Below are 18,907 nucleotides of genomic sequence, written 5' to 3'. Positions count from 1 at the left end.
AGCAGTTCTTCTAACAGTGATTCTCCACCTCAAGAATCTTCAGTTGATCAACGAACATCAGTTCACATTAATCCTCTTTACAATTATGGTGACTTTTCTGAATCTCAAACAAGTGAGCATCAACTACCAAAATGGGCAGTTCAACTTTTGAAAGATGTAAGGCCTGATGAGCAGAATAAAACATGAACAAGGAAGTCACACAGAAGTGAAGGAAATGTTTCCTTGATAGCTAATGACTTTACTAAACCTTCCACATACAACGAAGTAGTAAAACATAAAGAATGGCAACAAGCTATGATTGTAGAATATCAAGCAAATATTGATAACAACACTTGGAAACTTGTTGATTGTCCTAAAAATGTTAAAACCCGTAGGATGTAAATGTGTTTACAGAGTTAAGTACAATCAAAATGGAGAACTTGAAAATTATAAAGCAAAACTTGTGTCTAAAGGTTTTGCGCAGCAGGAAGGCATTGATTATGAGGAAACTTTTGCTCCTACAGCTAAATGGAGCACCATCCAATTAACACTTTCATTGGCTGCTTAGAAAGGTTGGAAAGCTTATCAAATGGATATAAAAAGTTCTTTTCTCAATGGGGATTTACAGGATGAATTATATATGATGTTAGCCTCCTGCTGCAGCAGGTTAATCATCTTTCATGATCGACATTTTTACATGCCAAATATGTTGTACTATGCATGCTGCAATGCTCCATATTTGATACAGATGGCCAGAGAAGTATCCGTGAAAGTGAGCTAATCTAAATGCCACTGCTTTGTTCCAATATTGATGAGTAATCCATTTTGATCAGTTTTCAAGCATGGGAAGGCCAAATAGCTTAATCTTGGCTTCCCTGGGTTTCAATTTCATGTTGTAGAATATAGAGAATGAACATTTGTCCAAACAGCTTAATCTTGGCAGATTTGTAGTTAGGTAGAGAAACAAGGGTGCTCAACAGCTTAATCTGAGCCCCTGGCTGAAATAAGTGTAGAAGTAGATAGGAGCACAAACAACAAGAAAGAATGAAAAGCTGGGTATGCTAGTTCAAGTGCACCCAAACCAAAAAGAAGAGAAAATGCTAGGTGAGTAGGTTGGGTAGGTAGCTTTGTGGTTGTAGAATCATGGTTTGTGATCCATTTCATATTGTCAAGTGTTATATCTATCATATCACAAGTTGAAGGCAGTTGTTCAGTTGGAGGACTTCAAGAAATGCATGTCTAACTTCCCCCTTCTTCCTCTCCCCCAAATCACTCACTAACTTCCCTAAAAGAGGTCAAGATCTGCTTGGTACCTCTTAGTTTCATCATTCTCCATATCATTTGCCTTGGTGAAGATCTGCTTCACTCAAGGAATGTCCACACTGCTTCTATGAAGTCATTTTCCCCATTAATAGCCTAAGACATCATACTTAGCGCTTTTCCTCATCATTATCATACTAACTACTAACTTTATTATGTAGCTCCCTATCTATTTCCCCTTCCCCTACTAAAACTATGTATATAACTCCCCTATATATTTATCCCTCCCCCTGGTTGAAAATAACCATATACATCCTTGGAAATTGCTAAGTTTATCTGAAACTCAGCAAGAATCCTCACTTCTCCCCTCAAACCATCTTCTCATGCATTTTGGACCCTTTCCGATGCATAGAACCCTTCATCACCCCCCTAACTATCGTCCAAATGCATAAGGACTCATTCCTTTGCATAATTCTCCTTCACATGTTTAAAAATCACCCCTTTTACCTTGGTTTGCCTTTATAAAGCATGAAACCCTCTTTGGCCACTAAAACCTCTCAAAGCACATCATTTTACTCCTAAGTGCCTTTGGACTCCTTCCAAGGCATAAGAATATGCAAACCATGCAAAAACCATGTAAAAACCTTCAAAAATTTGAAAAATTCTCCTTTTCGGGCCATCGGACCCCTTCCGATGCCCTAGAGATCCATTCAAAGCACTTTCATCACCCCTCCGAATTCATTTACCTCTGCATTTTACTAAAATGCATGCTCCGATGAGAAAAGGCTCTATTTGTTCCCCCTCCGATGCGATTTCCCTATCGGGAGGGGAAAGTGGCATGTAACAAACATATATGGCAACTCTTCGAAGGCATGTGCCCTACCTATCGTGTCGGAGGTTGGGCGATATAATGTGTTAACTTTATTGTGCATCGCCGAAAGCCTCCAAGCCGATGGCCCATCGCCGATCGCATATCGACGATCAGGCCTCGTGCATTACATATCACATATGGCCCTGGGCCGGACCCGATTTCAAAATAAAGAAAGGGCCAATAAAGCATTTCTGGTCCTATGGCGTTTCGGCGATTTTATTTGGCCATCCTCATGCTCCCTGCCGACGCGAAATGCCGACTCAATCTCAGCCGTCCACAGCCCTGCCCTGATCAATGGCCCATATTTAATCGGTGATCACCCCTTGTATATGGCACCGACCAGCGGAGCCGAAATATTATAAAGGCGCAGCTTATGAGGTTTTCGGATCCGTAAGGGCCCCTTATGCAGTGAAAGGAAGGCTCCCGACGAGCCGGAGTCCGAATGGTATGTAAATATAGTGTTAAGGGTTTCGGGTCCGCGGACCCGTTTCAATTGTAAATCCGCCGATATGAGGGTCCCGATGGGTCGGACCCGAAAAGAGATAAAGTGGGTCTATAAAGGATTTCGGGTCCGCCATTTTTTGGCGATCACACAGATGCTACCCCCCGGTCCCTCCGACTGCCGATATGCGATTTAGTGCCAGCCGTCTGATCGGCCCCCAGCTCAATGGCCCTGATTTAATAGCAGCACTCCCCATGTATCGCTCCGACTGGCAGAGCCGAAATAACAATAAAGCATGGCATATTAGCATTTCGGGTCCGCAAACCAAATTCTTGTAAATCCACCGATATGACATCGCCGATGGGCCGAACGCGATTCCAAATAAAAGGAAGGGCCTATATCATATCGGGTCCGCGGAGTTTCGGTGATTGTTTATGTGCCACCTCCTGGTCCGCCCCGATGCGATATAGTGATGAAATCTGGGCTGTTGGATCGGCCCGCGCCGGATCCAACGACCACAATTTAAAGAGATGAACAGTTTTCCGCCGGAGCCCAATTTCGAGGATTTCTTACGTTTAAAGGCATTTTTTGCCTACTTTGAAGAAAAAGGGCCATTTTTATATGCGGTGCCCATGCCCACCCAGTTGCAAAGGAACGATGTGTTCCTTTGCTATTTTGAAATCACTTGAGGCCCATAATACATCCAAATGAAGGGTTTCTCTTCGGTGGTCTGTGGGCGATCCCTTTTTCATCACTTTGCAACATTTTATCATTTTAAAGAATATTTTCTGATCGGCAAAGACTGATAACAACTCCAAAGGCAGCAGAAGGCCGAGCAGTGGCCATAAATGGGTGATTGGATAGTTCAAAGGCATTCGGAGGTCAAGAAAGGACCAGGTGCATGCCAAAGAGTATTAGGAAATCAGCAGAGAGTATCAGTATTGCGGTTCAAAGCAGATGAATTCAAATTGGCCCCAGCAGATCTAGCAAACCGTCATTGAGCCGTATAGCTCACCAACTCACAGATTTTGGCCATTTAAGGCAACAGGACCACTTGAAGGTAGATTAAAGGATTTCAATGCAGATTTATGACAAGTGCAATGGTCCCAGTCACATTTTGGAGCAGCGTTGCTTCCTTAATTGTGCAGTTATCACACAGAGGACAGCGCGTGGCTCAAGGCACTCTTTCAGTCCATTTTTGAAGCTGCAGGACCCTGTGCAGCCCTAAAGGGCCATTTTGATGAGGTTGCTCCCTCATGCGCAGCTGTTTTAAGTTATTTTATGCATTCATTTCCAGCAGAACTTAGCATTAGAAGCAGTTATTGCACAGATCTTTTTTGATCTATTTTTATAGATATTTTGTAGACATTTCCTCTATATATACCACCCTCTGCACTGTTTTAAGGGTTGGCTGGTTGATATTTCTCATCAGAGACTCGCACTGTATACCTGTTATTTTCTATAATAAAAGATTGCTTAAAGCTTGGAGTACCGACCGTCTGATGTGTTGTTACTGGTTTTGAAGAAATGAATATGGAATTCATGTGCTATGATATGGATCAATAAGTGCTTCTTACCTCTGTATTTCGATTTCATGTATGCTCAAGTTATAGAGCAAAAGATTAGTCTAGAATTTGCTTAAATGCACTCTATACTCAGTTTTTGTGACTTCTTAATGTTTTCTTCTTGATTTAGGCATAAACATGAATTCCTTTATGGCTCATGTTTGCTCTATTTCACAAATGAATGACTGTTGACTAGGAATTCTTAACTGCTCCTAGGTAGGGTTTATTCATCTTCTTTCTGCTAATTTAATTGAGAGATTCTTAATTGCCTCTCTTTTCTTTAGCTCTTACTCCATCCCTTTAAGTTTAAATGTTGTTTCATATGCAGCTACCTTGCTCCATGTTTGTCTTGTGACCAAGAAAACACACCAACAGTATTACTCTTTGACTCCATGCCCAATGGTTTGAAACTTACCACACTATGCTTTGCCTCTCTACTTGAAAGCATCATCCTTCCCACCAAAACTTAAACAAAACCCCCTGAACTCAATAACTAGCCTAAAATCATCATCAACAAAGTTGAATCGGAAAGAGAGAGCTCTCTCTGATTGCAGGTAGGCTAGGACCTGCAGTCCAAAGATTGGTTTGTGGTTACCTCGGCCGTATACATTTAAGGAGATTTAGGGACAACCTGAGTGATAACATAATGGCGACTCCACTGGGGACATCCTCAGATAATTTCAGAAATCAAGTTGGAAAGCTCCACTGGGAAATAACCAGACCTTCAAAAGTTTCTTTCTAACCCATACATTCTTATAAAATCCCAAAAAAAAAAAACCAGCCAGAAGCTGGCTCCCAGGAAGAATTCACGTTATACAAGGTCAAATCCAGACCCAAATCCCATAGCTGCCTTTGAAAATCCGAATTTGATCCAAGGAAACCTCAGGAAATTAGAGCTAAGCGAGGATTTTGCTAATTCTACTCCTGTGATAGTTCAGCCAAACTGTGGCCCAACCCCTGTCAAAGTTTTATATCGTTCAACCCCTATTTCCCCTTGTTCTTCAAGCACTCCTTCCACACCTCCATTCACTGCACATACTACCACTACTACTCCTATTATCCCAGTTGTTCCTGTTGTCCCTCTTATCCCTGTGAATATGGCTAATAGATATGCACCTTTGCAATTACCTGCTAATCCTGGAGCTATACCTCAGGATTACCAAACTAAAATCACATATTTTGATGGCACAAGTGCCTGCACAGCCCTTCAGCATACAAAGAAAATGCAGAATTACTTTGAAAGCTATGAGATTGACGATGATGGTGTGAGAATGAAGATTTTTGTCCAAAGTTTGACAGGCGATGTCAGGACTTGGTTTAGAGCACTCCCTGCTAATTCCATAGCAGACCCAGAAGCCTTATACCAGTCATTTATCAACCGATGGGAGAAAAAGAAAGACCCCTTGCACATACTAGTTGAATATGATACAATCAAAAGAGGTCCACAAGAAACAGTCTTGGACTATTGTGCAAGGTTCAATAGCGTTTATAATGCTATCCCACAAAACTTAAGGCCTCCACCTGACCTTGCCTTGTATAAATTCCCTGATGGATTCGACCCAGATATGGCCTACCAGTTAAAAGAAAGAGCTCCTAACAGCCTTGCAGACATGCAAAATGTGGCTGTCATTGTGGAGACAAATTTAATTGCCAAAAGAAACAGAGCTAGAACTGAGAGAAGAACCACCTTCAAGGAAGAGCCCTCAGCCTTAGATCAAAAGCTAGATGCTATTATCAATGGCATGCACAGGCTGGGAGACAGAGTAGAGAGTGTTGAGAGGAAATCATCATGGGACGGGCAGCAAGCTAACACTTTCAGGAACCCGAATTTCAGGAAAAATCAAAATCCAAACGCTGGTAGGTCTAGCCCAGACCATGATATAAGACCTCCTTTTCAAGAAAACTACGCAGAGGCATCCACTTCTAATGAACCCATAGAAGACACTCACATGAACTTAATAGATCTGAAGGGTGAGCAACAAATTTCTCTAACCCAAGAAGACCAAGATGACCATGAGATAAATCAATTTCAGACTAAGTCTAGTGAGTCTTTTGACTTCAAACAAGGTTATGATTCAGCCGTTTATGAAGTCCACAAACAGTATAAGCTGAGGACAAGAACCATATATGTGCCCGAAAAGGTTAAACCAAAGGAGGGCAAACAGCCCAACCAGATTAGAGGCAAGGCTATTATAACAGAAACAGCTGATATAACTGTCCCAAACCCGCACCAAGTGACTGTAGAGGCATAACAGACATACAGCCTTCTGTTGATCAGCCTCTGCCACCTTCTTCCTTGAAAGAGAACTTGAACAGCGTTCCAGAAAGCCCTCTTAAAACTGAAAAACCGCAAGCAATCAATTCCCATAACGTTGATAAACAAGAGCAAATCGCTGATAATTCAAATGAAAAAGAGAAAACTACCGTCATCAACACCAAGACTCCATTGGAAAAGCCATTTAATTTAGAGGCAGAGATTGGAAAACTTAAGATATCCATCCCCCTCTCAGAACTTGCCAAACATGATGTGTATAGGCAACAAATTCAAAGATCACTCCAAATGCCAGAGGTCAAGGATGATGTAAATGTTTTAGATGATACCCCTGAGCTGCTGTTCGGTTCTGAAGTTAATGGAAAATCAACATATGGATATGTTCCACCCTTTTATGTCAGTTTTCACATTCATGACAAAGTCTTGCACAATGCTATGTTTGACTCAGTTGCCTCACACAATCTTATGCCCAAAGCTGTAATGGAGAAACTAAACCTTGATGTCACAAGACCCTACAAAGATCTATTCTCCTTTGACTCAAGTCAGGTCGAGTGTTTAGGCTTAATCAAAGACTTATGTGTCTCCTTAGTCCAATTTCCCAACAAGACAATCCTAATGGACGTGGTGGTTGCTGACATCCCACCAAAGTATGGCATGCTCTTATCAAGATCTTGGGGAGCAAAACTCCAAGGATCTCTCCAATTAGACCTCTCTTATGCAACTATATCAGTCTTTGGGCAACCTAAGAGACTGTATAGAGAAACACTGATGAAGTATGTGGTAAGTAATGAGGAGAAGCCCCAAAACTTTCCAATTTACCCAATCCATTCTGATATGGATTCTTTTATTTTGTTTAATGATGAAACAAGTCCTCCAACTGATGATAAGCCTATGGATTTAGTACAACAAGCGCACATCAATGAAGAATCGGTTGCACATACCCATGAGACTATCACAACAGCCAATGCAACCAACACACAAGGAAAACCTCCTGAAACACAAGACTCGGGTCTGCCCAATCCTAAAATGACTAAAACTCTTAATACTAATCACAAGCAAGAAATCACATGGTATTTAGAGTTTGACGGCTCTGTTAACAAGTTAGGAGCAGGGGCAGGAATATGGATTCACAATACACAGAACAACCATTCAGAGGGTCATGCTTATAGACTGAATTTCAAATGCACCAACAACATGGCTGAGTATGAGGCACTCCTATTAGGCCTTAAGTTGCTCAAAGCTTTAGGAGCTGCCAAAGTTTCCATTCTAGGTGACTCAGACCTAGTAATCCAACAAATGAAAGGCAATTTTGTTACCAATGATAGAAGGCTAAGAGCTTATAGGACTGCTGCCACTGCAATACTTGATACATTCATTGAATCCAAGCTTGCCAAGATTTCAAGAAATCATAACATTCATGCTCACAGCCTAGCCACTTTCGCTAGTACATGCAATCTTCCCTTTGAGCCAAATCACCATTTCACTGCTGAAATAAAACATAGGCCTACTGTCCCGAATAACATTAAAGATTGGCAAGTGTTCGATGATGATGCTCAAATGTACAATTTTCTTACCTTACAGCATGAATTTGCAGGCCTAAACATTGATGAGGATACTATGGAGGACCCACAACAACAAGCATTAAACGAAAATCAGCAAGCTGTAACAGCTGTAACAATCAGACAGATCCTAAACCCAACAGTCTTTGACAATGCAAACATTGAAGAGCTGAAACAAATGCATTTGGAGGAAATAGATAAAACAGAGGCCGAGATTATTGATCTAAAAGACAATTTTCTCCCAGTTGGCCTCACTCAACTAGAAGACATGTTTGATGCAAATGATGTGCCCAAAAAGAAAAAAATGCAGACTATAAACATTGCCATAGAAGAATACAACATTGGAACAGCAGAGAAGCCCAAAATGATCAAACTGTCTAAATCTTTGCCTCCTGATCAAAAACCAAAGTATGTGGATTTGTTCAAAGAATTCCAAGATGTCTTTGCTTGGTGTTATGAGGACTTGAAGTCCTATGATACCTCAGTAATCCAACACACCATCCCCTTAAAACCAAATCAAAAGCTTTTCAAACAAAAACTTAGAAGAATCAACCCCGTGCTCCTTCCCTTGGTTGAGAAGGAGGTAAAGAGGATGTATGAGGCAGGAATCATAGCACCAATCAGATTTTCCGAATGGGTGTCAAACTTAGTTCCCACAAGAAAGAAAACAAATGAGATCAGACTTTGTGTAGATCTCAGAAATCTAAATCAAGTCTCGCTAAAGGACCACTATCCTTTGCCGAAAATGGATCACATTCTACAGAGAGTAGTGGGATCATCACGAATTTCCCTGCTCGATGGCTTTTAAGGTTTCAACCAAATACTTGTTCACCCGGATGACCAAGACAAGACAGCATTTACCACACCGTGGGGAACATTCAAGTATGTTAAAATTCCTTTCGGCCTAAAGAACGTTGGTGCCACCTTTCAAAGGGCAATGGACATTGCATTCGCCAAGGAAATCCATGATTTCCTAGTTGTCTACCTTGATGACTTAACCCCTTTCTCCAAATCTGATAAAGAGCACCTCAAACACCTAAGGCAAATATTCATCACATGTAGGAAATATGGCATTTCCTTGAATCCCAAGAAGTCTCTCTTTGGCCTTGAAGAAGGCAAATTACTTGGACATATCATCTCAAAGGATGGTATTAGAGTTGATCCGGAAAGGATCCAAGCCATATTGCAAATCCCATATCCTAGAAATATAAAAGAATTGCAAGCATTCCTTGGGAAAATCAATTTCCTAAGGAGGTTTATTCCAAACTTGGCTGAGCTAATAAGAATGCTAAACAACATGCTCAAGAAAGACGCCAAGGTAAAGTGGTCTCTAGAGGCCAAGCAAGCATTTGAGGGCATTAAATCAGCCTTAACTCAAGCCCCAGTCCTCACAAGTCCAAAATTTGATAGGGACTTTATCATATTTTCATTTGCATCTGATAATACTATAGCTGTTGTCCTTTTGCAAAAGGATGATCAAGGAACTGAAAAGCCAATTGCATTTTTCAGCCGAGCCTTAAGAGATGCACCCCTGAAATACCCAATCATGGAGAAGCAAGCCTATGCCCTTGTTAAAGCAATCAAGGAATTCCGAATTTATATTTTATATTCACATGTGATTGCTTATGTGCCAAATTCTATTGTAAAAGAGATATTAACCCAAGAGGGGTTAGAAGGCAAAAGAGGCAAGTGGATTGCTAACATTCTTGAGTATGACATAGAGATAAAACCAACCAAGCTGATAAAGGGACAAGGTTTAGCTAAACTGATGTCCAAAACAAACTTTCAAGCCTTAGACATCAACCAACTGGACAATGAACAGGAGCTGGCGACTCCACAGATCAATGACACCTTTTTGCAATCCCCATGGTATGCTGATATTTTCTTTGTATTGTTAAACCTGTGTGCTCCCCCAGGATTGTCCAGGACCAAGAAAAGATTTTTAAGAATGAAGGCTTTGAAATTTTGTGTCTTAGATGGTGCATTATTTTGGAAAAATCACGAAGGTATATTGCTTAACTGCTTGATTGTGAATGAAACTAACAATGTCATGAAAGAATTCCATGCAGGGGACTATGGAGGACATCTATACTGGAAGTCCACTGCTGATAAAATTCTAAGGGCCGGTTTCTATTGGCCCACTTTGTTTGTAGATGTAAAGAAGTTTGCCACGTCATGCCACAATTGCCAAATCTTTGAGGGCAAGAGAAAGCTGCTCCCTTTGCCTCTTAAGCCCATCTCAACCGAGAAGCCTTTTCAACAATGGGGTCTTGACTTCATTGGAGAAATCCATCCCTCTTCCTCCGGCCAGCATAAGTGGATCTTAACAGCTACCGACTATTTCACTAAATGGATTGAGGCCATCCCATGTAGGCAAGCCAATGACACCACCATTATCCAATTCCTTGAGTGCAATATCCTTTCTAGATTTGGCTGCCCTGAGAAGATCATCACTGACAATGCCGCTGCTTTCAAATCCAAAAACATGATCAATTTTTGCCATAAATTCCATATCACTTTAGGCCATTCCACAGCCTATTACCCTCAAGGTAATGGCTTAGCCGAGTCATCCAACAAAAGCCTGATCAGTATCATTAAGAAGACCTTGGAAGAAAGCAAGAAGAACTGGCATAAAAAGCTCACCAATGCCCTTTGGGCAGACAGGTTTTCAACAAAAAAATCAATTGGGATGAGCCCTTATGAGCTTGTTTACGGTATGGAAGCCAGATTCCTATCTTCTTTGGGCATTTCCATTATGAGGCTGTTGCAGGAGGTTCAAGCTGAACCAAATGATATTCAACGAAGGATCAATCAGACCATTCACCTTCAGCAGACCAGAGAACAGATGTATGACAGAGCTCAAATGTTACAAGAAAGGCTGAAGAAGGCGTTTGACAAGAGGGCTATGTTGGCATTATGTTTTCTGGTATGACTGTATGTTACAGATGTTGTACTTGATAGCAACTCCAGTGGCAAGGCCCTCAGTTTGTTGAAAATTAAGAAGGACGCAGGAAACCAGTTCAGGAGGTGCGTACCCGCAGGTACACCATGCAGGGTCCGCGTCCAGCGACGCTGGCCAGCCGTTCAGGGGGTGCGTCCACCTAGTGCACACATTTCAAGGCAGAGAAAAAGCACGTGGGGGTTTCTTGTGTGGTATCTAGCCGACGGTTTTGTGTTTCTATGGTGTCGGCTCGTGGTATTGTTCCATGTTTTGGGGAGGAGCTTGCCTATATAAAGCAAAGGAGTTCATTTGGATTGAGCATTGTCTTTGGTTGAATATCTTATTTGGTGAGATCTAGTCCAGATCTAAGAGGGCGAATCTTCTAATGGACTGTGATCTCTATGGCGCATGATCAGATCTGTAGATCTGACTGTTTGGGTTAGTCCTGAAGTCTTCATATCATTTATATCTGAAGGGACGCAGGTTCAGTGAAAGGAAAGCGTGCCGGGACGCAGTGCAGAGTCTGGAGATCTGCGTGGGGACGCAAGGCAGACGAAGTTCAGGTGCATCTGGGACGCAGCGTAGTGAATGTAGATCTGCGTGGGGACGCAGAGCGATCAAGGTTCAGGTGCGTCTCTGAAGCAAAAGACGCGGCGCGATAGTGTGTTCAGGTGCGTCTCTGTAGCAAAAGACGCGGCGCGATAGTATCTTTGGGTGCGTCCCTGAAGCAACAGAACGCAGAGCAGTTAAAGGAACAGTGCGTGGGCACGCAGCGCAGCAGAAAGATATCTGCGTGTGGACGCAGAGTGGCGGAAGGTTTACTGCGTCTGGTCGCAGGCCACAGAAGGAAAAACTGCGTCTCTGTTTTTAAGATGTTCTGTTGATTGAATTTCTCTGTTGATAAGGTGTTCTGGGTTAGTTCTGTTATTGCTGATCTGATATCTGTAGTGGTCTATATTTGTTATGTACTTGTTGATCATCTGATGCTTTATGAAGAGAAGTAGGGGGTTGTAGCTCCCTTCCAGGAGTAGACTGGAAAACGAGAAAGAAAGAGAGTTGTAGCTCTCTGCAGGTTGCAGCCTGCGTACTGGTAAAGGACTGCACCAGTACAAAATCATTGTAAAAGAAGTTTCTAAATTGAAAGAAGATAGAGACATATTGCAGCAGGTGGTTTTCTCCCACATTGGGTTTCCACCTTACATCTTGTGTTCTTTGGTGTGACTGTCTATTTTCTTTGTTCATGCTCATTATTTTATGGTACTGATATGCAAGAATAATTCAAAAGATCAAATAAGGAAGATTTGTTAAATTGCTAGATAATACTGATTCACCCCCCCTCTCAGTATTATTTCCAACAATTGATATCAGAGCAGGTCCTTCAGAGAAGCTTGATCGCTTGAAGGTAGATCGTTCATCATGAGCAACTACGAGAGAGAAGCATCAATCAGGCCACCGATTTTTGATGGGACAAACTTCAATTATTGGAAGGTAAGAGTTACTACATATCTTCAATCTCTTGGTACAGAAGTTTGGGACATTGTAGAAACAGGCTATGCTTTTCCTTCAGCTACTCCTACAGATCCAGCTGAGAAAAAGAAGTATGAAACAAATGCAAAAGCAGTCAGTACTCTATTAGGAAGTATATCCCAAACAGAATTCATGAAGGTAATGCACTTCAAATCAGCAAAAGAGATATGGGACAAAATGGTCACGAGCTATGAAGGAGATGAACAGGTAAAACGAGCTAAACTTCAAACTCTCAGGATTCAATATGAGACTCTCAAGATGTATAATGATGAAAGTGTGGCTAATTATTTTCTTCGGGTAGATGAGATTGTTAATTGTATGAAAAATTTGGGTGAAGAAATAAAAGAGGCTATAGTAGTTGAAAAGATTCTAAGATCATTATCCCCCAAGTTTGAATCTAAAGTATCTGCAATAGAAGAAAAGGAAAATCTCCGTGTTCTCACTATGTCTCAGCTACATGGAATTCTAACTGCTTATGAAATGAGAAAGGGAGGTCCATCAGACAGAAGGGAAGCTGCTTTTAAGGCATCAGGCAAAGAAGATTACTATGAAGCAAGCCATGTTCCAGAAGAAGAGGAAGAAGAATCAAACTTTGTCAGAAATCTTCAAAGGGGTTCAGGAAGGTTCAGAGGTAAGTTACCTTTTAAATGCTTTGCTTGTGGAAGAGTAGGTCATTATGCTGCAAAATGTCCTTATAAGGATAAAGGAAAGGAACCTGCTAGATGGAACAAGAAACAAAGTGCAAATAAGAAAAGCTACTACACCCATGAAGATAGTGATGGCTTATCAAACAGTGATGAAGATGAACAAGGTAATAAATATAAGCTGTTAATGGCATTTGAAGATGATGATTATGAGGATGCTATAGATGTGGATAATCTCTATGATGAAATTACTAGACTCAAGAGATGTATAGAAGAAAAGAATGTGATCATTGATACTCTACAATTTCAAATTGATGAAAAGGAAAAACATCTTGAAAAACTAGAAGGTGAAATTGTTGGTCTCAGAAAAGAAATTGAGAAAACAAAAGCTATTAATCTTAAGTTTGTCAAAGGATCTGAAACTTTGGATGAGATTATCAATGTGCAGCGGTCTCCTCTAAACAAGACAGGTTTGGGCTATAATGGAGAAACCTCTCAAGCATCCATCTCAAAAAGTTATCTTGATGCAGCAAGAAGAAATGAGCAGAAGAACAATGAAGATAATCAGGTAAAGCAGGGACGAATTACAAACATAAACTATCAGGGGCAATCCATCTTAAAGGTGAACAAAAGCTACAACCAGCCACAGGTAAAATCTTCTCAGTTTGGTTCAAGAATAGATGAAAATAGAAATTACAATCTGTTGGCTGGAAGATTCAATAACCGCAGAAGCTTCTTCAATGGACAATGCTTTTCTTGCCATAACTTTGGTCACAAAGCAGCTCAATGTGTTGCATATAAAACAATCATGACTAGGGAAGCTCAAAAACAAAGAAGTATGACAGGGATTACAAAAAGGACCTATAACAACTTTTCGGCTCTTGAAAATGAAGTTGAATGTTCTATTTGCAATAATTTTGGTCATGAAGACTCTGAATGCAGGAGCAGGTTTCAGGAGAAAAAGGAACAAGAGCGGAAAAAGGAACAAGCCACAAGCACCAAAACATGGAGAATAAAGGAACCTCAAACAGAAAGATGTGGGATAGCATTTTATGCAGAAGGACAGGAAAATCTATGGTACATTGACAGTGGATGTTCGAAACATATGACAGGTGATAAAGAAAAACTTGAATCTTATTCTACTTTAGAAAAGGGAAAGAAAGTTTCTTTTGGAAATGATACTCCTGCAACTATAAAAGGAAAAGGGATTGCTCCCTTAAAAGAAAAGGTCAAGGCTGGAAATGTTTTGTATGTTGATGGATTGAAGCATAATCTTCTAAGTGTCAGCCAGATGTGTGATCAAAGAACCGAGGTTATTTTCAGATCGAATGGATGTCTTGTTCGTGATCTTGATACAGGTAAAACAGTACTCAAAGGCAAAAGAACTCCAAATTATCTGTACATATTTGAAGAAGGACAACAACAATGCTATCTGAGCAAGGATGAAGAGCACTGGTTATGGCATCGAAGGTTGGGATATCTGAGCTTCTCACAAATAAGGAAAGCATGCAAATATCAGGCAGTTCGCGATCTTCCAGATATCAAAATTCCTGACAACACCATATGCAGATCATGTCAGTTTGGAAAACAAACCAGGACTAACTTTCCAGAGAAGGAAGGATCAGCTAGCATGCCTCTTGAGCTAGTACATACAGATACATGTGGTCCATTCAGGAAAAGAACACCTAGAGGAGAGGAATACTTGATATTATTTATTGACGATTTCTCCAGGTTTGTCTGGTTAGGACTTATGAAGCACAAAGATGAAGCTTTCGAAAAATTCAAATCCTTCAAAAGCCTTGGTTGAAAATGAATCAGGTCACAAAATTAAGTGCCTCAGATCCGACAGAGGTGGGGAATTTACTTCAAATGAATTTTTCGATTTCTGTGATGAACATGGCATAAGGAGAGAATTCTCTACAGCTAGAACTCCTCAGCAAAATGGAGTTGTTGAAAGAATGAACAGAACAATCCAACAAATGGCTCGTGCTATGCTTGATGAATCAGGAACTCCCGCAACTTTCTGGGGTGAAGCTGCACATGTTGCGGTTATTATTCTCAACAAGACAAATGTCCAGGTGAACAACACTCAAACTCCTCATGAGCTCTGGAGTGGTAAAACTCCTTCGGTAAAGCACTTCAAAATCTTTGGGAGCAAATGCTATATCAAGAATACTGATGAGCAGCTTGGCAAACTTGAACCTAGAGCAGATGAAGGCATTCTTCTTGGTTACTCTCCACATAGCAAAGCATACAAGTGCTACAATAAAAGACTTGGCAGAATTGTTGACAGCATTGATGTGGTGGTTGATGAGAAGGGATACATTCCTAGGCAAGTACATCGGGAAGATATCGAAGAAGATGAAGGCTACCCTCAAAGACAGAATGATGAAGAAGAAGAACCTCAAGAAGAACCTCAAGAAGAACCAGAGGAGCAGACAAGAATAGAAGAGAAAACTCCATCCAGATATGTTCAGAAGAATCATCCAGAATCTCAGATTGTGGGGCAGAAAGAAGCAGGTGTACAAACAAGAAGAACAGTTGCAGAAGCCTCAAGCTATTTGGCATTACTATCCTCTACTGAACCACAAAATGTGAAAGAAGCATGCAAAGATGAATGTTGGGTGAAAGCAATGGATGAAGAACTTGAGCAAATCGAAAAGAACAACACTTGGGAGCTGGTTCCTAGACCAAAGGATAAGAATGTTATCGGAACAAAATGGGTCTTCAAAAATAAATTGAATGAAAATGGAGAAGTAATTAGAAACAAAGCCAGACTTGTTTGTAAAGGGTATGCGCAGCAAGAAGGAATAGACTTTGAAGAAACTTTTGCTCCTGTTGCAAGACTTGAGGCCATCCGAATGTTCCTTGCTCTCTCAAGTTTTCAAAACTTCAAAGTATTTCAAATGGACGTGAAATCAGCCTTTCTGAATGGAGACTTGGAAGAAGAAGTGTACATTGAACAGCCAGATGGGTTCATTCTTGGAAATGATCCAAATCTTGTATGCCGATTGAAAAAGGCTCTCTATGGTCTCAAACAAGCTCCAAGGGCTTGGTACTACCGGTTGGACAAATATCTTCATCAACAAGGTTTTTCAAAAGGTTCAGCAGATAGCAATCTGTATATAAAAGTTGAAAATGACAAATTGCTAATACTTGTTGTGTATGTAGATGACATTATTTTTGGCAGCAATGAAGAAGCTATGAGTCAAAGTTTTGCCTCGGTCATGCAGAAAGAATTTGAAATGTCCTTGCTAGGAGAACTGACATATTTTCTTGGTTTGCAAATCCAACAAAAGGAAGGAGGAATCTTTTTATCTCAAACCAAGTATCTCAAACAGATTTTGAAGAAATATGGCATAGAAGATGCAAAACCAGTATGTACACCCATGGTCACAGGATGTAGTCTCAGTGCAAATGATGAATCTGCAGCAGTACATCAACCAACCTACAGATCTATGATTGGAAGTTTACTATATTTGACAGGTACCCGACCGGACATCATGCATGCAGTTGGAATAGTTGGAAGATTTTAGGCAAATCCGAAGGAGAGTCATCTTCAGGTAGTAAAGAGAATCTTCAAATATCTTCAAGGGACTCAAAATTATGGCTTATGGTATCCTAGAGATACAGATCTTACTCTTCATGCTTATACAGATGCAGATTGGGCCGGAAGCGTGGATGACAGGAAAAGCACAAGTGGTGGTGCGTTCTTTATGGGTTCCAGACTGGTATCTTGGTTCAGCAAGAAACAGAGTTCGATTGCCTTGTCTACAGCTGAAGCGGAATATGTTGCTGCTGCATCTTGTTGCACCCAACTTCTTTGGATGATGCAGACTTTGCAGGATTTTCAAATCACTTGTACACCACCAATCCCCATCTTATGTGATAATACAAGTGCAATCAACATCTCAAAGAACCCTGTTATGCATTCAAAAACCAAGCACATACCAATCAAGTACCATTTTCTCTGGGAACAAGTGCTTGAACAGAAAGTCAAGTTGGAGTATGTTCCTTCCAAGGAACAAGTTGCTGATATTCTCACCAAACCATTGCCCAGGGACACGTTTGAATACCTCAGGCAAAAGCTGGGGGTTGTTGATGCATCATCATATTGTTGAACATCTTCTTATTGGTGGTACAGGCTCAGGGGGAGCACATAATGCATTGTTGGCATTATGGAGAAGGAGATCTTGGAAATAGATGCAATATGTCTCTATCTCTTTCATGGTGGATTTCTGGTTATTTGTTGCAGATCTGGAGGAGCATGCGCTTAGGGGGAGCATACCCTTTGCCCTTGATGTCAAAGGGGGAGAATGAAGCTGAAGTTTGTAAGGTTGCCATCAAGTCCAAAGGGGGAGATTGTTGGCATTATGTTTTCTGGTATGACTGTATGTTACAGATGTTGTACTTGATGGCAACTCCAGTGGCAAGGCTCTCAGTTTGTTGAAAATTAAGAAGGACGCAGGAAACCAGTTCAGGAGGTGCGTACCCGCAGGTACACCATGCAGGGTCCGCGTCCAGCGACGCTGGCCAGCCGTTCAGGGGGTGCGTCCACCCAGTGCACACATTTCAAGGCAGAGAAAAAGCACATGGGGGTTTCTTGTGTGGTATCTAGCCGACGGTTTTGTGTTTCTATGGTGTCGGCTCGTGGTATTGTTCCATGTTTTGGGGAGGAGCTTGCCTATATAAAGCAAAGGAGTTCATTTGGATTGAGCATTGTCTTTGGTTGAATATCTTATTTGGTGAGATCTAGTCCAGATCTAAGAGGGCGAATCTTCTAATGTACTGTGATCTCTATGGCGCATGATCAGATCTGTAGATCTGACTGTTTGGGTTAGTCCTGAAGTCTTCATATCATTTATATCTGAAGGGACGCAGGTTCAGTGAAAGGAAAGCTCACCGGGACGCAGTGCAGAGTCTGGAGATCTGCGTGGGGACGCAGGGCAGACGAAGTTCAGGTGCGTCTGGGATGCAGCGCAGTGAATGTAGATCTGCGTGGGGACGCAGAGCGATCAAGGTTCAGGTGCGTCTCTGAAGCAAAAGACGCGGCGCGATAGTGTGTTCAGGTGCGTCTCTGTAGCAAAAGACGCGGCGCGATAGTATCTTTGGGTGCGTCCCTGAAGCAACAGAACGCAGAGCAGTTAAAGGAACAGTGCGTGGGCACGCAGTGCAGCAGAAAGATATCTGCGTGTGGACGCAGAGTGGCGGAAGGTTTACTGCGTCTGGTCGCAGGCCACAAAAGGAAAAACTGCGTCTCTGTTTTTAAGATGTTCTGTGGATTGAATTTCTCTGTTGATAAGGTGTTCTGGGTTAGTTCTGTTATTGCTGTTCTGATATCTGTAGTGGTCTATATCTGTTATGTACTTGTTGATCATCTGATGCTTTATGAAGAGAAGTAGGGGGTTGTAGCTCCCTTCCAGGAGTAGACTGGAAAACGAGAAAGAAAGAGAGTTGTAGCTCTCTGCAGGTTGCAGCCTGCGTACTGGTAAAGGACTGCACCAGTACAAAATCATTGTAAAAGAAGTTTCTAAATTGAAAGAAGATAGAGACATATTGCAGCAGGTGGTTTTCTCCCACATTGGGTTTCCACCTTACATCTTGTGTTCTTTGGTGTGACTGTCTATTTTCTTTGTTCATGCTCATTATTTTATGGTACTGATATGCAAGAATAATTCAAAAGATCAAATAAGGAAGATTTGTTAAATTGCTAGATAATACTGATTCACCCCCCCTCTCAGTATTATTTCCAACAGGCTAAAGCTGAGGATTTCTTTATTAACGACAAGGTTCTAAAGTGGGACTCAAGACTAGAAGACAAGGGAAAGCATGCCAAGTTTGACTTTC

The sequence above is a fragment of the Pinus tabuliformis genome, chromosome 3_1, assembly GCF_031772625.1.
Source record: "Pinus tabuliformis cultivar Carrire ecotype Pingquan chromosome 3_1, CPIR1, whole genome shotgun sequence".
Taxonomy (NCBI): domain Eukaryota; kingdom Viridiplantae; phylum Streptophyta; class Pinopsida; order Pinales; family Pinaceae; genus Pinus; species Pinus tabuliformis.
This window is presented reverse-complemented; position numbering follows the sequence as displayed.